The sequence below is a fragment of the Aythya marila genome (genome assembly GCF_965140915.1).
Source record: "Aythya marila genome assembly, chromosome: 4".
Classification (NCBI taxonomy): Eukaryota; Metazoa; Chordata; class Aves; order Anseriformes; family Anatidae; genus Aythya; species Aythya marila.
Genome location: NC_139045.1, coordinates 11,389,693 through 11,413,268, shown reverse-complemented (window position 1 = coordinate 11,413,268; position 23,576 = coordinate 11,389,693). Strand labels below are relative to the sequence as shown.

Here is a 23,576-nt window from a genome sequence, read left to right as displayed (position 1 = left end):
TAGCAAATTGCAGTGATGTTGGAAAGTATCATCATTTCAGCAAACAGTACTGCAGCAACTGTCGACAGAGTCAGGAATATAAAGAAAACAACAGTGGCACTATCTATTTCCATGTTGCCAAGCCTTCAATTACCCTGCAGTTAACGGGGAAATTTCATCCTTGCTTCTGAGAGGTAGAAGAGAGGTGGGCAGACAGTGAAGATTATTAGAGGAAATAGTTTTCAAGAGTAACCATGTAAGCAGAGTAAGCAATTAGCAGATAGCTACAGAAGAACTGGAAAAAAAAAAAAAAAAGAAAAAAAAAAAAGAAAAGAGAGAGAGACAGAGAGAATGAATCACTGCCACAGGCAAAAACCTACTGTCCTGTCTCTTTATAGTGGCCTTTCCTGAGGCCAAAGGTTTAGGAAAGTTTTCCTGAGGCCAAAGGTTAGTATTCACTAACCAGGTATCCTGCTCTTCTTGCCTGGGAATAACTAGGGATGCTATACATTATTTCCCAGCAACACTTGTATTATGGAGAAGAGTAACCTTTTCTCCTACTCCTAACATGCACCTGCCCCCCAGCCCCTTTTAAAAAAAAAAAAAAAAAAAAAAAAGTTGATCCTGGCATTCACATTTCTACAGTGTTGTTCAGATTAGTACTGTGGATTTATTTTTCCTTTCCTACTTATAAAATGCGGGGTGAATAAAACAATCTATAATACCACAGATGATTTATTTAAATACAGAAAATAACTCTATTTATGTTATTTGGCATCTAAGAATTTAGTATAAAAATAAAGAACAAAACAAAACACTTCCAGACAAAATACACAAATTGCAAGTGAGACGGTACCTGAAGATCCTACTGTGTAAAATCTGTATGAAAGAGGAATAAACCAGCAAAGCTGTCATTACTAAACCAACTTCCATGGTGCAATGAAAGAAATGTCTCAGAAATGGCAGCTTTGGTGAAACTATTAAGTCCTCGTTTGTGATACCTCTGTTCCTCTGCAGTTTCTGATGGGAAATGTGTGAACTAAATGGGGAAACAGATATCTCAACTACTCAAAAATCATTTCTCAACCAATAAGGAAACAGAGGGAAAAACAAAACAAAACAAAACAACCCACAGAGCTAATAAGACAGCTTCAGACAGATTCCTACATTCATCAAACCTTCTTTCCACCACTTTCATGTAACATTTCATTTCATTAACTTTTTGCTAATGCTACAATTATGGTAACAGCCATGTTACTTATGAGCTTCCATTATTGTGGGGACTTCGTCTTCACTTAATCACCTTCTAGCAAACAGAATATACAGAATAAAACATCCAGAATGAACCTGTCTTGCACAGGAATACTTTTTGAGAAGAGTAGTGCTTCAGGTTTGCAGTAGAATTAAAGTCTATATATCAATGTCTACCGAATCCATTCGTTGTCTTGTTCTGAATGCTTTACACTGGGGTGATGATATATTCACCTCTGCAAAAGCCTTCAACTTGCTTAAAACAGCAATGTCACAAGCTCTTATGTTCTCTATAGACAAAGCATATATATATTACACACTGTACAGGTAGGGAAAGAGGGCTTATCAGATCCTCAGTGATTTAATGCACAGTCACAGGAAGTTTATGACCAAGCAGAACCATTCTTCTGATGCAAATTTCAAAACACTTCAAAATGCATCCCTGGCATTTTAAGCTCAAGAGTTTGCCTAAGAATGTGCCCATAAAATATATGAATTGAAGCTGAGCCCTTGAAGTGTAGCTAAGCATATCACTTGTCATTCGTGAGCTCCTCCTTGGGAGATTTGGTAGGTATGTCACCAAAGTGAAGCTCTAGGACAAGTCTTCACCAGGTAGCTGATGCCAATACCATGTTGTTCAGAGCAGGATTTTGCTGACAGAACATGCAATCCCAGATTTTGGTAATGCTGTGAATATTCTGTCAGTTTCTAGTAGGAATCATAACTCCTTTTAGGATGTTCAGAGAAAAGTTATCTGATGGTGCATCATAGATGATTTTCATTTTCCTGTAATCCCCATTCTAAGTCTCAGCTTGTCTTTTGATTCTTTCTTTCAGTCAGAATCCTTGGTATTTCTCAGGTCATTTTAAGAAATCAGAGAACTGTAATAGAAGAACTTTCTTGCAGAATGATGTATCAAAATGTATTAGAACGGAGAACGAGTTAATTGAAACGTAAGAGGTGCTGAACACTCCACAGAAAATTTATTAGACCAAAATAGTGAACGATACAATTCCCAAACTCCCCAAATAGAGGTAATTCCTTAGCTATTCTAGGTACAGATTTTGGCAAAACCTTATGGTTTAAAATTCTTTTCTCTGCTTTGTCTATTACTCTGTGCCATGTTTGTTTTCATAAAAACGGTATCTTTCTCAGAGGCTCAAAGAAATGAAACAAATGATCTTATTTAGTTTCCTTTTCCTAAAAAGAGCACTAATTTCAGGGTTGCGTTGTAGTTTGTGGAACGGTATGTCTTGCTAATTAAACAGTGAGAAATAGCTTTTCCAGCAACATAATGCATAATGCAAGATTCAGAGATTTATTATGTTTTTCATGAGTCTTAACATACTGTTATTGTCTATTCACATTGTACTGAATCCTCCTTTTCAGAAGAGGTTCCTACACGCACCATGCTAACAAAGACGACATTTATGAGTTTCACAATGAGCCTTTTTTCTCCTCAACTGACTTTGTCATGGTAGGAGTATGTCAATTATTTATGGTATGCATTTGGGTGGAGTGTGGGGTTTTAATCACCAACTTGAGGAATTTTTGTTGTGGGACATTTTGACCAAGACTGCAATCATTTAAGAGTGGTTCAGACTTAGTAACACTGAAAAGCCCAGTGGGACGCACATGCGAAACACCTATTTTAGGGCACTTTTAATTAATCATAAATTAGACACTTTAAACTTAGAAACCTAATTATGGGTCACTCAACTATTCCTGTGAAGGGTGTCTTAATTTTTAGTTCAAAATTGACACAACTTATTTTATAGGTGTTTAGAAGGAAACAAAGTAATTAGTTGTGGTCTTCTAACCAGCAATTTAAGTTTCCTTTCCACCTGGAAATATTCAAAATTGTACAGTTTTCTGCAAATAAGGCTTCACTGAGTTAATTTCTCCACTGCCATGGATAGGCTCCCATTGCACAAAGACAACACCAGGAGACAGGGGAGAACTGCATCAACAGAAAGCTAAAACGGGTATATTGTTCCACTTTTTCAAACAAATCCTCTTTCTCCTCTTTCATAACGTTAGAGTACAAACATCACATCCAAAAGCAATATTCCTTCCAGTCATCTCAGAGAATGGAGTAAAAGAACCAGGACAAGCCTACATTATCTCTTATGTGGTAGGTTTTGGGGAGCTTATTTTCATTTGTTTTTCTGTGTGAACTTACCATAGACAGGTGAATAATCCTAAGGAGTAAGTCAAGTCTGTCAGACGAAATGGGTCTCTTTCTAGCCTATAATACCTTTATGAACTCTTGATAAGCTGAAGTTGATTTTACTGCAAGATGAGGATTAGTACCTATACTAATTTTTTCCTTTGAAGACTAACAGAATCACAAATGTTCCATCTTTCCTACAGAGATGCAAACAACAGGAAACAGCTTCTGTAACCTTGAAAACCCACAACCGTAAACAAACAAACAAACAAAAACAAACCAAAAGACAACAAGAAATGAAATGCTTTTTTTTTTTTTCTTTCTTAAATCTAGTTACCCTCCTACCAAATGTTCTAGCAAATACTTTGACCAAACCAGGTGGTCTAAAATAAGGATCAGTGAATATCGTCAGACAACCACAAATATTCTGTCAAATAAGTAGACATTCAGGGTAGGCGTTTAAGAACCACTCCACTCAAGCCTTAAAGCTGTTCTCACAGAAGAGACCAGTAAATCTCCAGCTGACTGCATGGATAAAAGATGTAGGCCACCACTATGCACAGCTGAAAATTCTAGGCCTGGAGGGAAGCAGATTCATGAGCAATAAAACGCATAGACCTGTTAAGAGCAAATCTTGTCTGACAAGATTTCTTCTTTTTCAGAGAAATGCAAAATGTGGGGATTAACGAGGAATTTGTATATTTAGATTTTTATGAAGCATTTAGTGTTGCAACTCAAAATTTTAATTAAAAGAATGATTGATTTGAATAAAATGAGGTCTTTTCAAGTAAAACTGAAAGCCAGAAAAGAAAGAATGCTAAAAAATAACTATTTCAGTCTGAGAGTAGGTGCCTCACCATTTACTAAAGGGATCTTCTTAAAAATGTTCATAGTGATCTGTGGCAGAAAAGACAGTATAGTATTCACTAATTTAGAAATGGTAATGAAGTGGAAGGAATTCTGAATACTGGCAACAGAACAGGAACACAAACATCTAGAAGCTGAATTCCAAGAACAAAAACTACATAGTTCACCCTAGCAGCAGTATCTGTATTTGTTCAAGAGTCTTGTTCAAGACATGTATTCATTTAAGTCACTTAAAACAAACAAACAAACAGAACTATTTCTAGCACTTGTTAGAAGGAAACCTTGACAACATGAGCCAAGTGTAACTGTTCCATAGAACTGTGTTTAAAACAACATTAAGATCCAAATTATAGCTCAGAGATGGTACGTCTCCAATTCACTTCAGGCTGTCAAGTCTGAAACCCAACAACAGTTTAAAGGTCAGCATGATTACCTATCTGAGTAAGTTTCACCACAAAATAAACATCCAGCTAATGCCCATATATACCCACAATGGCAGATTCCCTTTCCTACAAGGATTTCCAGTATCAGCTATGATGATTATGTCCATATGGAGGTACACTGTTAAGTATATTTTTTTTTTTATTCTTTAGTGAAGGATATCTCCAAATTTTTGCACTACAGCATTCCTGAGATAGTAGTAATTGTGTACAATTTATCTGGGACTATGTTGTACTTTCAGTTACAATTTTTTTCTTAATAAAGTATAGAATAACTAAAGATGAAAAAAAATAATACGAATTTCTATCTCAATGGTGCATAGAAAAGAGAAATTTGAAGACAGTGTCCTTACAACACCCATTTTAAAGTATCCAGGAGAATGTGTTAGAACGCTAATCCATCACAAAATATTCCAGAACACTTGTACAAATACAATTCTTATAACCGTTTCAATTGTGCTCACCATTCATTTATTTACATTCTATTATCATACATATGAAAAACCACTGCAAATACACATGAAGTAATGTATTTGCCAGAGTATTTGCACAGTCCCTTCAGAAAGGCTTTGTGAGTTTGGAAGACAGCCAATCCAAAAGCAGAAACATTACTGCATAACCAGTGGCCAAATGCATAGTACAAATAACAAACTGAAAATAACAAAGACAGAGCAATCAACAGTCTGGAACAGCCAAATAATTTTGAATAATGGGCAAATTCATGGAAACTGAAGTCTGTTCATACACCATTTATGGACGTAACTGCTGAAAAATCTTTTTTTTTTTTTTTTTAAACAAAGATTTGAACTAAGCATGGGCAAACATACTATACGAAAAAAAAGATCTCTACTAGTACTGAGATGGTTGGTTTTCATTTCTCTTTTCAATTTTTTTTATTATTCAGTCTTTCTATTACAACAAAACACAGTTCTATTGATTAAGTTACAGAAAAATGTAGGTTTTCCTCTTCTCTCCCATTTTATTACAATGTGAATATTTTTCAGTGAGCACAAATAAGAACAGAAGCCCAGTTAACATCAAAAAATATATCAGCATGAAGAGCAACTGAAAGAGCTCAGATTTGATTTTTTTTTTTTTGATCAACATGACCTTTACATGATAAACAGCACAGGGATGATAGGGAATAATAGGTCAGCTATCTTCATAGATGAAAACTGAAAGACAATATGAAATCACCAGTGTCATGACCAAACAGACAAAAAGTACTTTCTCACAGAGCATTTTAGTTAAGCTGTGGTACTCCCCCTCTGTAGGACAGTGTGGCTGAAGAGGGTCACATGCATTTAAAAGACTACTGGACAAAATGAGGGGTATCACATAGAAACATGGCACCCTTCATATTGTCTGCTGGTACTTCTGAGTGTCAAAGTTTCTCAGATTTAAATCCCTGCTGGCAAAGGGGGAATACTGTGGAGCAATACTATGCTCATGTGTCCTGCATCTTCAAGATGGGAGCCCATGCCACACCAGTGTTTATAACTCTTCTTATATTCTTCTGACTGATGCATTTATAAACAACAGGACTAAAACACCTAATGCTGATTTCCAAGGTGGGGAGGATGGGTAACCGTTCCAGCAACTACTCATGCTCCAGAGGAGTCAATGTGACACTGTATAGATGGCAAAGTTTTCTCAAAGTCAGCAAGTACTGGGAAGGTTAAAAAAAAAAAAAAAAAAAAAAAAAAAAAGTGGCCAGGGATGGCTTCCTTACACATTTGCAACATGTTCAAATAGGTGTGGAAGGGAAAGCACAAGTGGCTAGAACCTCAGAAAGCATCAAAGGCCATTTCTGTCATCTGTGGCTATGAAAAGAGCTATGATCATTTACAGCCTTATGGCTTTTACAAACATTTCTACCACAGGATTTACTCGACTATGTTGGGTGTTGGAGGGAACTTCTCACAAAGGTAGTGACTGCTTTGGCTTTTTTTTTTTTTTTCTCCCCTGGTACTTACCATACTTTCCTGAGAGTGAGTATCACTGTATGTGTGTGTCATTAGGTGCTTTTCTAATTTTTGACTGCAGGATCAATGTCTACTCAAGCTGCTTGGCCACTGGGATGAACCCTCACTCTTCTGACATACGTTTGGCCTCAATTCACGACAGCTTACTGAAGTCCAGACACGTATCTTTTGCTAGTGTCTGGTGTCACAAATAGTTACAGCTAATAGCAGTTGAAATCACAGTGCCACCACCAAGTAAGAAAAATACCCTTGTTGGGTATAGAGAAGGGAGTTACAGGAAAACCCCACTCACCCACCGCACCTTTTCTTTTTTTTTTTTTTTTTTTATTATTTTTATTTTTTTCCTCCACATTCTCCTCTCTTCTCTATGAGGTAAAAAATGATTCCTGCCCTCAATACTGAATATTCATTGTTGTCGTCCCCAGGAACTATTTGGGTATTTATAATCAGGAGTTATATCATGTGCTCTTCTAGAGCAAACAGGATGATCTTGCCTACTGAGTATGAAACAGTCTACTGTTAAAAAAATATCATTCTAGACAGAATAATTTCTCAGCCCACTAGTGCATCCCAAATCAAAACATACCTTCCCTCTGAGCTGGTTCATGAAGGCCAATAAAACAAAACAAAACAAAAACCCTACAACAACATCTATGCAGAATAATTTATATACAAACTACAAATTATATTCTAATACTTTCATTTTTAGACATTTCAGGATTGAGAAAAAAACAAAGCTATGGCAGCAAATGTTAACTGAAGATCTAGCCACTTAAGTATCTTTTAATTCAAACATTTCATTTTAATTCAACAGTGTAGAAGGCAAAAAAGCCACCATTTTTTCCTTTCAAAATTCACTGAATATTTAATATCATAAGCAACATCAAAGAATTCAGTGAATGTTGTAATTTCACCAAGCACAATAAAGAGTTTAAATCTTATGTTGTAGGTGTAATCCAACTCTGAACCCTCTGAAGCAGTAATATCAAAAGATGCATTTCTGAATCTGAAAAAAACAGTGTCATGTCTGAATTTCACATTGCTATGTGAGACTACCCTTTGTCTTTATATTAAAAGATATTAAATAGAAACACTGTCCAAAGAGAGTGCTGCTGAGCTTTGTTTTCCTGTTACTGTAAGCACCTTAATCTTCAAAAAGCTTAAGACAAACTGTCATCACCCAAATAAAATTTTAATTAGTTTGAATTTGAGAGGACAAGTGATTCATGGCGGTTGGGCTGTGCATGAGTAGACAGCTGGTGTCAACATTTCTTTCAGCATTCAGAAGCTGTTGACAGCATGGTTTCTAAATTCTTTAGGAGTGCTGGCAAATTTTAATTAATACAAATAATTTTTGTAGAGGAATATGATACTGATTGTCCAACTCTGGCCTCCAAAATCAGCACTGTCTCCCTCTGGGACAGGCCTGCAACTTAATTTTCACATCATGAAGTCAAGCATCCTGCAGTCATGTTCCTGGGTTGTTCTGCACTCTCAGGAAGAGGGACAGATCTGTGGTAGTTTTCAGCATGAAAAAGATTTTTGATCCTTAGACTGGTGCTGAAGTCACAGAGAATGCTCTAATAAACCATCTGAACACTACCTGTATGTGCCTAAATTGAAACTGAGGCAGTGAATCTACAGGTCTGCATCTGGTAGACAACTGGCCAGTTCAGGTTCCCACCTCTGACATCAGCATTACTAATTGGGCTAAGTAGTAGAGTACCTTCTTCTGCCTCCCAAATGGTGAGAGGAATCTAAGCTAAGACTCAGCTTTCCAACAGACTAGAAGCATCTGCTCTAAAGATGAAAAGCAACATTTGGCTTTTAAGATTTTTTATTTTTAATAATCTGCATGCTCTTTGGAGTGTAAAAACAAATGATTTTTGTCAGTTTGAAAGTTTGTCTTTCTTGTTCTAGTGTGCTACACTTCTGCATTTCTGCATTTTTCTGTATAAAATGTAAAAAACAAAACAAAACAAAACACAACTACACTAAACTAAAGCAAAAGCAAAAAGCAGCACACCTACAAAATCTGGAGTACTGTATTACTCCATCCATCTAAATTATACACTCCTCAGGATACAGTTCAACTTCAGGCAACAGCATAGGACTCTTGACCCAAAGACTACTAAAATATATAAACATAATGTTCTACTCACAAGCTTTTATTTCAATTCATAATGGATTTGAAGGAGGCACTTAGCAGTTAATCCCTTGTGACTGGGGAGTTTTTTCTAATGAATCTGGTCCAGTATTAGAAGTACAGAAAGAGAAGTATCAGCATGATTAGCTTCGGGATTAGCACTGCCATGTGCACACGTCCTCCTCAACGACACCCATTAAGGCATAAGGAATCCTCTGCCCCAGCCACAGAAGAGGTAACCTTTCACTTTCCACAAGGAGCTGTCTCAAAGCTACTGCAGTCAATGTGGAGAGACCGACCAGGACCTCATGTTGCTCAGTGTCTTCTAGAATGGAGCTGGACCATGCAAATCCAGTTGTTTATGCAACATCTATATCTATCATATCTGGACTGACTGTAAGAAGTCACATATGAGCCCACTGTTTTCAGTTCAGTATGTCTGAATATGTACTTTTAAACTGCATCTTTAAATATTAACCAACACTGAACACTTCATTCAGTTTCTCAGCTCTTACCTCAAACAGAACTAGACATTTATATGCAAGATTTGAGACAGTCCTGTCTAAACAATATGACACAGAAGAAGAAAGTCAAGAAAAACACACATAGAACAATGCTGCTATCATAGTTCATCCTACTGGATATGAGTTTGTGTAGGGAACGTTTCAAATACAGTCCAAGTACTAGGCTAATACTTAAATCACAAGGATGAAAGAATTACTATGCATTGGAAGATATAGCAAAAGTAAGCCAGGAGAAATTCTCTCTCTGAAATTTAAAGTATAATCACCATGGTGCAAAATCTCACATACGTCTCACTGAAATTTTAATAGCTGCAGCTCTATTTTTCTGAAATGTTTCCCTGGTGTAAATGTGGCTCCACCTGCGATCACTAACAGTAATAAGATTGGATAATTTTCAATGAATCCAAACTACAAAGGAGACAAAAGCTCTGCTCCCTTTCTGCCTAAGCACTTTTCCTTCCAGTGATGGACATGTAGTGAAGGACAAAGGCTAGAATATACAGTATTCTACCACCCTGTCCTCCCAAAATAACTGTTCAAGAACTGAATTGCATTGCAATTTGACCAGCCTTACAATTGCTCTATCTGATATGCTCAGCAGCTATACAAAGACTCCATCACTATGCAAAAATTGTCTGCTTCTCTGGCAATTTGAAGAAGGGTCTGAGAGTTTATTGTATCACTAAGAAAATGTTGCTGAAGACACAAACTGCATGAGCTGGGAAGAAAAAAAAAAGAGGAGTGGAAAGTAGAAAAAAAGATAGAATAATTCTAAATTGTTATCACTTACTACAGAATTCAAAAGTCTGTGTACAGAGGAGTAAATATACTAGTAGGGGAAAATAAGCTAAAAGGCTATGTATGCTTGTCACTGACCAAAGCACAAATAATAGACTAACTATAGACTAACTGGATATTGATACAATTCTACTTTAGGTAAGCAAATATATGACAGTCGGGAAGTTCTGTGTAATAGAACTACTCACATCTGTGTTTACTTTTTATTTATTTTTTAATTGTGAAGCAGTTCCGTACAGTGCTTCACTGAACATTATTTCATATATTCACTGCTAAAGAACAAAACAGATGACAAAAGCATCCTACTCTCTGGCTTCTGTGCTTCTTCACCTTGTTACTAGTATCACAATTACATCAGTACTGATGATCAAGAAGTGGAATACAGTATTCAGTTTGAAATTGGCCTTGTACCAAATTATCTCAGATTCTCAGCTGTTTAGTCTCTGCACAATCTATAAGAACAAAACTGTTGATATGGCATATTTAAGGCCAGAGTAATCCTGAAGCAAATGACAAGTGAATGGAACACAAGTGTTTTAGGCTTAAGTAACAGCATTGTTCCTTCCTGTCTTTCCCCATCCTTCCCTTCTGAACTCACCCTCAAGGAGTGTCAGTCCACGCTTGACATGGCTGAGGAAAAAATGAGCTAAAGCTTACTGTCAAAGGAAGTGAACAAAACTGAACTGCCACCTTTGTCCAGCTGACACCATACTAGCCTTACCCTCTCATTCCTAATAAATTGTAGTTTCTTTAAAATCTTACCAATCTTTAAGACATACCAGGGTGATCAATGAAACAATGATACAAACTGAAATAACAGTCAACAGGCTTAAAACAATCCTTCTTCATGAGGCAGTCTCAAATGAAACGGGATCAAGGGATGATTTTACCAGACCCCAATACCACTCTTTCATGGTACAAATGTTTCTTGCAGCTCTGTGTTATTTGGATGTTATTCACCTACTGCGTGATGTCTCTGGAATACAGCACCTGCTCAGATGATGCACTTCCAATTTTAATGTTAGCATATTACAGTAATTAACCCTATCTAGCACACCCAGACATAGCTGATAATGAGTAGCATGCAGTCAAGCACAGTCATATGTTTTCGCTGAATGCTACTTTCTCATGCATAACTCACTGGCAAGTGTGTGCCGAGTCTCCCCCAGTGCTATTCCATAGAGCACGCAATTGTTGAACTATTGTCTAGTCTTTTGAGTTTGGACTTGAAGTTGTGCTTCTTCACATCCATAGTTCAATTCAAACATCAGCAAAGGCTCCCTCACTCCTAAGATGTACTTGGTTCCTACTAGTAGACCTTTCAAACTCCTCTTCTGTTAGCTTCTTACCCCAAAAGAAGTGAGAAAACTTTGTGCCATGCCTCACTGTGAGGAAGATGGCTGCTCTTAGGCAAAAGGAAACAGGACAGCTGTATTTCTTTGTCCCCACCCCTCTAATCAGTCTCAGACTGTGGCACATGCTGAATGGCATCATGTCAGATGTTTATGCATTCTGTTAACAAACAGCCAGCAATCAACAGACAGATACCCATCTACTCTGTTCGAAAGGACAGGCCACAGTGTCTGGTGATAAGCCAGGCAAATTCCTTCTTCCCCTTCAGAAGAGATTTAAATAAACAAAACAATTCAATACATGTATGTCTCAGATGTGGATCTGAAATTACATGACAGTCTTACAATAAGGGACATCACAGACGAGACGCTAACACAGTAGCTCTTCATTACTATAATGCATACTGTAGTTTGAAACTCAGTCATGATTTTAACAGCAATGTTGACATGATTTTTGCAAGCAAGGGACAGTTCATGTCACAACAAAAATTACAAGTTATTTCAAGTTTTCTTCCTTCTAAGGAATCTTTAGTAAACGCTATGACAGGTGTGTTTTTCTCTCTGAATACCAGATATGCTCATCTAAATGTAAAGAAAAGCCACTAAGTCAAGATAAGATCTTATTTCCCTTGAATCATCACCATTTATAGAGATGTTTCCAGAAAAATTACATCTTCAGTTCCTCCTGCACAGAACCATAGGATAAAAATCCCATACCTATTCACATCTGGGCAAGCAAGTTAGTCTTCAGTTTAAATAACTGAAATTGAGCATAAGGGTAATAAAAAACTTGACTTGTAAGGTTATGATTCAGAAGAAAAGCAAGAACGCATTAATCCAGTTCTGATCTATCGGGCTACATGAGAGTTCCCTTGCCATCCTAGTGAAGGGCAGGCCAGTGTCTACCAACATAAGGTGGCTGCAGAAATAAAGAATCTAAGACACAATCTCTTCTTCCTGTAGGATTTATGTTAATGCCTAACACTGAAAAAAAAAGGCAAAACATCAAGCTGAAATATTCAAATTCCAGGGCAGCTAGACTTCAGAGCCACTATTTACCCAGCAAAAAATAACAAACTGGGTGTAAGAGAAAGGTAGAAACCATTGCACACAGTACCACTGGCTGAGCCCTCTTTCTTTCCTGTTCCCAGCACTCTGGGAATAACAGCAGCAGAAATTTAGGTGGAATTTAAAACCAGCATCCCGTATCCCTAAAGAAACAGGAATAAGAGGTTGCCTCATAATATTTTGAGCATTAAGGAAATAAGAGAGCTACCTTCTCTCAGGCATGGTCATCCTCTTTTTTCACTTCTCCAGCCTTTTCATATTTCCTGAACCCAACCTGCCCCCACTGTAGGCTTTGTCTCCACAAAGTAAAAATGAGTTTTCCTACCAGGTGATGCAGAGAAAAAACCTCAAAGCATTTCAGAGGAGATACCAATAACATGTGAGAAAAAAACCTACAGTTGCATGTCCTAGAACAGCAATGCATGCTTCTAGATCTAAGAGCTACTTGACTTCTGCCTCTTCTTTCCCCAAAGGACATTTTTGTAGTAACTTTTCCCTTCCACCACAGGCTGAAAATAATAAGGGGTGGCTGAGGTACTAAGACGCATATGATTGTGAATGCCAAACCCTGTGCACAGAGTTACTCTAAGTATTGTTGCACAGACTTGCTTTCATTCACCTAAGTGATTTGGGTACTTTCACAAACTCTCCAAAATAAATAAATAAATATTTAAAAAAATGTTTAAAACAAATCAGCTCTTGAAAAGCTGAAGACTTGAAGCATTATCATTCCACAGACAACAGTGACTAGTGCCTTATCCTTCTAACGTCAGAAAAACCTTTGCAGACTATCCACAGCTATGATTAATCTTTAGCTAAATCTGTATATGATTTCTAAAATGGTAGCCAAGTTCTGACATGGGATGCACATTACAGCCTGTGAACTTCACACAATACCTGATGTGTCATTTTCCTTCTGATTTCTCCCTGTAAAGGGTATCAACTAAATGGTTTTAATATACACGCTTACAAAGCTTACCAGAGCCCAGAAACTAAGCTGCTGCCATCAGTGCAATCTTAGCTGTAAGCACCCAGATACTGCAGTAATTGATACATGACCAGCCTTCATGCTGCTTTTGCAAAACTACAGTTGCTCTCACCAGAGACCTTAGAGACCTCCAGATCTAAAATCTGCAACTTTTAATGGCCTGGTAGCTGATCTGAGCAACTGCCAAAGACCACAGAGGAGCAGATCATTGTGTTGCATACAGCAGTAGCACACATTTCAGAGCTGCAGGGAGTAGCGGCAGCAGAGTTAAAGAGAAAACTTTACCTGCAAACGAACCCTGTTTTGCTTTCATGGGCACTGTTGTAATCCATCTGCAATAACACAGTTATGTACTTAGCTTTGTAATAATTACTGCAAAGAATACACTGCCAGGTTAACAAGATCTACCAGCACAAACAAAGTGTGACAGCAACTTTCAACAGCATCTCGTCAATGGATGCTGCCAGAATGGGTTTAGAGCTGTCTGTCCTGGTTAAAACAGCTACCTTCTTCTCAGGCAAATTTTAAATGTGAAGTATTCCTTAGCACACACAGAACTTCAGGTACCAGAATGCTCTTAATAGCCTGAGCTAGAAGAACAATGTAGCTTGGAGGTGATTGCCATCGCTATAGATATCTTGACCAGTTATATTCACCCACGTTATTTGAAGTATGACCTATAGTCCTCCCTGATCTCTTCTCGTTGCCTGCATACAGACATGAACTGCCAAGTTTGATTCCCCTTCAAGAAGCCAGTGAAGGACTCTATGTAGTTACTTCACTGCCTGTAACGTACCACACGTGAAATCTAGAGTTAAAAAAATTGAGCTAAGGAAAAAAGAACCCAGGAACATGATGAACAAACAAATCAACTACCTTCATCTAAACCAATATCAAGGTTTGTTCCACTCCCAAACAGACTTCAGAGGAAGACCTATTTTTTTATTTATTTTTTTAATTGTGGTTTCATTAATTCTTCCTTTGTTTCCCCAGGTTGGAATACAGCAAGCATTTACAGAATTCCTACCAGCTGCATTATAAACACACCTCTGAAATGAAGCTTAGGGAAAAATCTGCAAAGACTTTAAATTCTTATTTCATAGATGTATAGATAGTGTGTAGGAGGTGGAAAGAAGCATTACTAAATCTGTTACCTTTCCTGTAAATGATGAGCACGCCACCCCTTCCAAAAATAGACTGTGAAGGAAACATTATTCTGATGACCATGAAAAGCAAATTCACTATACTGGTTTAGACAGCCGGTCAGCTATATTCAAACACATTTCCTCCTTCAAAGTTACTAGTAATTCCTTCTTATTTATTTATTTAAGTAAAGGCCTGAAATTTATCTGAAATAATGATATTCAGAAAAAGAACCTCATCCTTGTTTCAAAAATCCATTTTATAAATTCTAAGCTAACAAGTGTAACCAACAACAGGGCAGTGCATATGCTGCCTTGATGCTGTGTACAAGGACAAATATTTAGCTGCTAAATGCCTTGGTCCAGCATGACCAAATACAGAAAATACACTTCAGATAAATTTCTAAGAACTTGGTGGGGATGAGGAGGAGGGGGAGAAATCTTTCTTCAGTGTGATTGCCAGCATGAAACACACTCAAATTGACATCACCTTTCCAGTGACTTCTCTCTTGACCTGCTTGAAGAACTATTTCCACAGAGGGAAATTAATTCAGCCTTCAGCTCTGATCAATCTCTGATCTTTCTCTACAAAATCATTTAAATACAGTATGTCTATCTGAACTCTGTAATTTATACCTTGAGGGACTTGTAAGATAAAATATTGTGAGCACAAAATTAAAAGCAACCCTTAAACCTGATACAACTAGGAACCTGAAAAGAAGCATTTGTTCAGATCAATGACACAAAGCATTAGCAAAGTCAGGTGGGTTAAACAGGCATGTTAGAATGTAATTCTTACATGGCTAAGATATGCCAGGTGTTAAGTATTGAACTGAAAAGTTTGATAGCTTTTTCAGCTACTAGCACCTTCCCTTCTTCAGCAGGAATGGACCGTCCATGTTACAAAAGCCGTCACTATGGTTAAGAACACATTTCTTGTGAGTGACACTCATTATGACACTCTAATTGATTTTTTCCCACCACTCTATGGTGGGAAACATACGCTTTTGTTTAGACCAGAGTGCATCCTTTGGACACTTAACCCATCACAGTGAATTGGTAAGAGAAAAATCCCTGTATCTCCTTTACATATAATAGTGCATGAAGAAAGGATTACATTTCACAATACCAAGTTGTAAGAAAATAAATAATAAATAAAAAAGCATTGAGCCTTTGCTTCATCCCATAGCCCCTGAGAAGAAACAGGCATGGCTGAAATTATACTGGCAGTGTCAGCCGCTCTAGGTGATATCCTTTCTTCACAGGACAGAGTAGGATGTGGGGAAGAGGGCCTAAGCAGCCTCAAAGGCACAAATCCTATTTCATGCATTTGTGAAGGAAGTACAGTTACAGACTGCTCCTCTTTCTGTTTATGGCTGATCTACTAAGCAGGGCAAAAGAAATTCTTTATTAGCTGGTTATGTTCTGACAAAGCATAAGCAAACAGCTCTGAAAGCAAACACCAAAACCTTAGAGGGCAATTAGCATGTCCAGTACATTTCAAAATCCATATCTGGGTTTGCTTCACTCTTGCAAAAATCAGTTCTTGGAGGACATCTTTAGTAGCAGCTCACACCTCCAGTTTCCTCAAAGGAAACACTCTGCATTAGACAAGCCACTGGGAAAAAAAAAATAAAAAATCTGAGATATTCAATTTAGCTTTCTTCAGTAACAAATTCTGATATCTAGACTAGAAGCTAGAAGTTTTTGAAACAAGTACTTAGAGACAAGTAATTTGCAACTAAAATGGTTATCAATAATCCTTATACAGGCCTCTTAAATTCCTCTAAGGGGCAGATTTAACACAGCTGAAAGCAGGTGAAAGCCAGATGTTAGTTTAGTGTAGAAAAGATGGGTCATCATGGCTTCCTTTCTCTTCAGTAATAATCTGGCAGCTTTGGAGAAATCGCAGACACATGTAGACTCTTTAGGAACTTTCATCTATGGTCAAAATAGCCATCAACATGGGGTATATCATATGCCACTGATACTTGCTTATTATCACCACTCCTTATATAAAGTCCCCTCTACTAATAGTAATAACAACCGCATTGCCAATAAGTAGGTAATCCTAACCAAAGCATTCTGCCTCTTTCTTCCTGCCTCCTCTCTTTTACAGGTGTTTTTAGTTTGTTTAGCTTTTTAGATGATATTCTGAAAATACAGATCACCTTATTTATCCACAGAGAGAAACTTCCTCTACACTTCAGTCTCGAGACATTTTCAAGTTTCTATTACTCTCATCAGCACAGCAATCCAGGACCTCAATTTGCCACTCATACCTATCAAGCACCTCGCTGCAGTGCTGTGCTGAACAGAGACTGGCAGACATAAACAAATGTAGCAGTGCTTTGCCAAAAATGTCACTTCAGCACCTGTCAGAAACTTTTTGCTAGCTAAAAACTGTTAACTGCAATGTTTGGCTTGCACTATATCAGCAAATGGCACCAGCTATCTTCACAAACCTTCTGAAGATGACTTCCAGATAGGCACCAAATGAATCACATTTAAACTCCATGCCTTTCCAGGGTAACTGAGTTATGCTTAAACACATGATATTGGCCAGCAGAGAAAAGAAAGACTAAAACACAGCAGAAGGAGACTTACAGATTATCAAACCTTTACCTTAAGCTTTACGAAAATACCACTATTATGTCTGCACAGCTATCATGGGTTACATAAAACTGTCTCCTATCTGAAACAGCAAAATCTTTTGTGCAACAGTGGGCACGAACAGGAATAGTTGGCATGAATATGAATCATCCCCAAACGAACTTAAACATATTGCTCTAAGCAAGCAGCACTTTCCTGAATATTTAACATGGTTTGGCAACTATTTAGAACAGGGAAAAATATATGACTGTGAACACTGCATGAAATCCCACAGATGGATGCATAGGAAAGACTGGAACACTGTGAAACAGAACTGGTGCCGCATGAGCCTTGGGGACTTGCACAGCTAAGTCTCTGTGTACACAATCAACCAGGATCAGGAGAGAGGAACACAGCAACCTGGAACATGCTATGGGGGCATATATTAGGTTAGAAAGAAAATTGGAAATGGAAGAATTGGAATGCGGATGAGAGTAAAGAACACAACAGAGAGGAAAAAACAAACAAACAAACAAACATAGACTGCAAACAAGCAAACCCTTACAATAAATGTAGACGTCACTCGCCTGATGAAAGCATGGGAAAGGTCTTTTGTTTCTCCTTCACAAATTAAAGATGTATTTTACTACTGTAGATAGATTTATAAATGTTCATTACATATGAAAAATTTATATTGCAGAATGCATTCATCCTTTTATTAGCTAGCAAAGAGTTTTTAGGATTGGGGTGAGGAGGGTAGTTTTTTTTTTTCTAGGGTCAAAGCTAAATCTGCAGTTGAGCAATTGCTAGAAAAGAAAGATCAGTATGAAGCTACACAAAAGCTCCACAATCTAAATTCCTCTGCAGATAATTAGGAACACTTTATGGCCAGAAGGCAGCAGGTAGACTGGGAACATCAGTCTGCACTAAAACGTCATCCCACAGCAGGAAGCCAGGAAAACCCATGAGACCTTTACATTAAACTGATAGTTGTTTCTGAATTAATGAAGAGCAATAAACTCCAGGACATCTAGCTAATACCACACAAGTTATCCTGCTCTGCGACTCAAACAACTCCTGTTCTGTTTGAGTCACAGATGTCAATACATGGAAATGCTTTAACACGGAGAACAGTCTGCCTTTAAACACTGCTCTTTTGCCCTCTGAGGAAAAATACTGACGATGAGCCCCACAACAGGAAAGGCATTTTCTCAGCTAACCAGGGAGGCTAGGAACAGGTCACAATTCAAAATCCTCCTAGCACTTCACCACTCTGGTCAACAAACACTAAAACTCCAGCACTCCTAACTAGAGTCAGGCATCACCCATTTTTCCAAAGTTTTTGTTATTTTCCTGTGCATGTTCATCTCTATATTCCCCAGCCTCATAAATATTTCAAATAGTGTTTCAATGTCTCAATGTTCAAATAGAGATTTGACTGTGCAGATTCAAAAAAAAAAAAAAAAAAAAAAAAAAAGAAGATTCAAAATCTTAATATTGTCTACCTGGAAGTGCCTTATATTTTAGAAGAAACTCAAGTTTCCTGTGTTACTTGTTTCAGAAATATGGATTAGATTTTCAGAAGAGTTTTGTTACACCATAATCTGCTGGTTACTCTGAGACTTGAAGAGTTCAATCCCCTGTACAAAAGGCCCAGCCAAAATCAGTCCAGCTCTACTGTAACGAAAGACAGATCTCAGTTCACTTGGCAATCCCACTTACTTTGTGAATTTGAAGAAAAAACTAACAAATGGTTTCTCTTAAGAGGGCCTTTCAGTGATTCAGCTTGTGAACAATGTGGATCCCCTCATGGGGATTAATCTCTTCTCTTGTTCTTTTACTCTCAATCCATCTACATGCATTAAAAAAGGAAACAACACTAATTCCTGATAAATACCCTCTCTGTTTTGCAGCAGTCATTCATACATTATGCACAGAAAAAGAAATAAAATAAGGGAAAAAACAACCCTATCTCAAACTAGATGTTCTTTTTTTATAATTTAAATAGAAATCTGAAAGCAAGTATTGTCTGATGGATGCTCAGTTGTGACTACATGAGCAGGCCTGCTTATATATGTCATCTATCACATCTGGTTTCCCTGAAGACAACACTGTCTGGTAGTTTTTCTACCGCAAATCACCAATGAAAGCTTTCCAAAAGCAGAGTCTACTGCTACAATTGCTTCCACAGACAAAGCATGAGTGTCACCATCAGAACCACACCCAGGCCAATTCTGAACAACCAAAAATTCCACCCTCTGTATTGCACCACAAGGCAGAACTGGCATTGCTTGGTCTAAGTTTAGGGGGTGTCCTGATTCCAGCTGGGATAAAGTTCGCCCTAGCAGCTGGTAAGGTGCTGTGTTTTGGATTTAAGATAAGAGTAATGCTGATAACACACTGATGTTTTAGTTGTGGCAGAGCAGTGCTTATACTAAGCCAAGGACTTCTCAGCTTCTCACACTGTTCTGACAGTGAGGAGGCTGGGGGTGCAGCAGGAGCTGGGAGGGGACAGAACCAGGATAGCTGACCCCAACTGGCCAAAGGGATGTTCCATACCATAGGGAATCACGATGAATGATAAAATGTAGGGGGGGGAGTTAGTGGGAGAGAAAGAGAGTGGAGGGGAGGACAGGGAACTTGCTTCTGCTCAGGGACAGGCAGGGCATTGTTCAGTGGGTGATAAGCAACTGCATTATTCATCACTTGTTTTGTATACTCCTATCATTATTACTGTTATTATTGTTTTTTTTGTTTATTTATTTATTATTTTTTTTTTTTTTTTGTCCTATTAAACTGTCTTCATCTCAACCGATGAATTTTATCTTTTTCCCTCACTTCTCTGCCCCATCCCATGGCAGGGCAGGGAGAAGAGTGAGCGAATGGCTGTGGTGCTTAGCTGTGTGCCAGCTTAAACCACAGTCGAGGGTTAGACTTCTGGCTGCTTGTCAGGCTCAACAGGGATCTAGATTACATATACTTTATCACAAATGTGTCCATTCTCTGATGTGGCCTTCTATTAGAGCCAGAAATGGCAAGAAGTAATGGAGTGAAGTTGTTAAGGAAGGCAATTAGATGATACTGCATCCTCTTAGACTACTTGCTCTACAGTGTCTGTAGAAAAGCACCAGGTCTGGAAGTTAATAGGATATAAGTCATTTCTGCATTTGCCACTTCAGTGGTAAATCTCACTACAGTTTCCTTAATTTATGACTTTATGTTTTAGCCATAATAAGCTCCAGGGGAAAGGAATAAACCTGCTCATCACAACAAGAGGACAGAAGCTTAAGTCTCATGTATCTCACACTTACTGTCCTGCCATTTGTTGGGGTCTAATAGTGTTTAGGGACATCAGCTGTTTAAAAGCATGAAAAGTAATGGAAAGGCGGTAAAAACAAACAAACAAAAACCCTCCGTAATTTCATTTCTGAATGAGGGAATTCTATATCTATGCTCAGTAGCTCTTCCTTTATGTTTCTGAGCTAAACTTTTTAAGACTAATTGATTCATGTACAGACTGGTAAGAAGGCAGGGAACAGTGATCTTTCAATAAGACAAGCATTCTGCAGTGTACACTGCATGTGAAGGTGGTCAGAACCCTAGGAGATACTTATATTCTATCAAAATGCAGACTTTAAAACCAAATTTTACAATGATTATACGTATTTCTGGAATGTTACTCACAAAAAAAAGTACATTAAAAAACAATTTTAACAGTTCCAAGCTTTTTACAAGTGTCATGTCAGTATTAACTCACAGAAGGAATTATGCACATTATATTTCAAAAGTTATAAATAGACAAAATGAGAAAATGTCTGTTTGAACTTCCCAAGGTAACTATTAAAATGCTTTTGGATATTTCAGTATAAGATAATGTATAGAAGGACTATTACCTGCTCTCTAACTATATTTTGTTTATATGATAACTATTATATTATCTGCTATTGTAATTTTGTTTTCCCAAGTATAATTCAGTATGTAATATGTTAAATTAAGAGACACTTTACTAAAAAAAAAAAAAAAAAAAAAAAAAAAAAAAAAAAGGATTTGGGGCATACAGATACCAAGCACAATCTTTAGGATGAGGCCTGTTAGTGTTTGCCTTAAATTTTCTGTGTTGCACATCTCACTGTCTAAATCTTTGCATTGTTCTCCAAGTAACTTGAGGTTTGAGCTTAACTGCGTTTTGGTGGTGGTGGTTGTTTGTTTGTATGTTTGTTTTGGTGCTAGAATAGTATAAATAAAATTATTTGTCATAGAAATCAGTGAACTTACAAACAGATTTATGTCCAAAATGTTAGAGAAACAAAACAAGACATGAATTCAGTGAGGTTAAGAACTTCCAATATTTAATTGCCCCTTTTAAAGTAAAAAACTTTGTAATCCATATTTTCTTTTCTATATTATAGCAAATCACTAGCTAGTACCCCTTCACATTAACTGGATCTGTACATCCATGTTGAGCTGAAAATAGAGGACTCAAAGGATTTTACGGTTTTCTTGACTTAGGAAAAAACATGTTGATTTCTACAGCAAATGTAATCAGTATTAATCTTCCTTTTTTTTTTTTTTTTTTTTTTTTTTTTTTTTTTTTAACTTGTACATGGTTAATTTAGAAGCATACTCACACTATACAGAAGTAAATAATGAACAGGCACAGAATAAATGTAAAAATGTGGAACACATCTTGTATCTATACTGCAGTATTTCTTTCTATTGTCTTCTCTTAACAGAAAGGAGAAAGCATGAAAAGAAGTTCATTTCTGATTCCAGGAGTTAAAATGATTACAAATAAAATTATTATTGCTCATAGACTTTAAAATTAAGATGAATTTATAAGTATTTATAAAGAGTTAATATGCTTTTAATAGGTTCTGTGCTTAAAGCTAGTACAAACTAGAAAAAAATTCTGGGTCGATGCAGGCTGGCAAAGCATTAAAAAGTTTAGAATTCTAGATAATCTTAAGAATTGTTTTGCCATTTATTAAAGCATTACTCGTGGTGCATTAGCCCTTTTAATGCTAATGCAAGCCTACTAACTGCAACAATCCTCACTGTGTTAAGTAGTGAGTTTCTGCCAAAGTGTAAACCCCCTGGAGCAGTTCTCTGAATGGCACTATCAAGTCATCCCTGTCACTCACTAGTCTCAGCTGTCATGTTGGCTGACAGCATGGTGTGACAGCAGCCCTCCAGGCTGGCCTCGGCTGGATGGCTATGCCTGCTCGTCATGGTCCACGTGCTGTGCAAAAAGCCACACAGCCAGTATTAAAAGCTATAGGAGCGAACCTCATACAAATGTCTCTAGAAAGCATTTTACCAAGAATTTGCTCAATATTTCATTTGCACAAATACCATTTTATCCACAGGTAAACACTGAGACTGTTTTCAATGAGTTTAAAGTCAAAACCACAGTGCCATCATGGCACAAGAATAATGCCAGTCACAATGCAAGATTACAGGCTTTCACACTTGCACACAAATCACTAGTGGAAAATCCCAGCAATGACTGTTAGTTTATATGGGCTTCCAGACACATCGGGAAACAGCTGATCATATTTAATTCACAGTCCCTGATCCTGTAACTGAAGGCCTCTGGTTGCACAGAGGCTGAGTTTATCAGCCTTCTGAGTTTACAGCATAATTCAGTTGGACCTGATTTTGCAGGTCCACATGAACTGGAAGAAACAATTCATCACAAATTTAGAATCCAACTAAAACAGATCACTAGCTAATGCCTTTTAGTCTTCTGTGGAGAAAAATAAAAGAAAGATCAACCTGTAATGACATTTCTATCCACTTTTGATGGATAATTTGCATTTTCCTGTCAAATCTCGTGACTTGCACTGTGTGAGCAAATGTTCTTGCACGTGGGATACACAGTCATTTGCTTTAGGACAAACTCAAATAGATGTTCATAGGAAGAACAATCTGTAAAATGCATTAGATAGCCACACTCAAGCTCAAGGAATGAATTTGCTAGTCATAGTTGCATATTCCCAGTTTAGAGTAGACTAGGGATAACACAGCCTTAAGAGACATCATGTTATAGAGATATATAAACAAAGTTACATTAAGATTCACATTGCATGCTTCTTTTGTACCTTCTGTTATTTCAGGAAATTCCATCCTCTTTCCTAAAGGGACCTATGTCCCACTTCCAGTGTGGATATAATCACAGAAACCAAACTATCTCATATGCATAGCTGGTATTCTGAATGCCTTCAACTGGTCCCCACCCAAACATCACTATACTTGAAAAAACAAAGCAAAAATC

At 37.5% G+C, this 23,576-nt stretch overlaps 1 protein-coding gene across 1 annotated transcript in view; it reads right to left on the bottom strand.

Annotated features, from left to right (window-relative positions):
- SNCA (synuclein alpha) overlaps positions 1–23,576 on the bottom strand; it is a 70,300-nt gene that overhangs the window by 26,292 nt on the left and 20,432 nt on the right. The window lies entirely within an intron of this gene.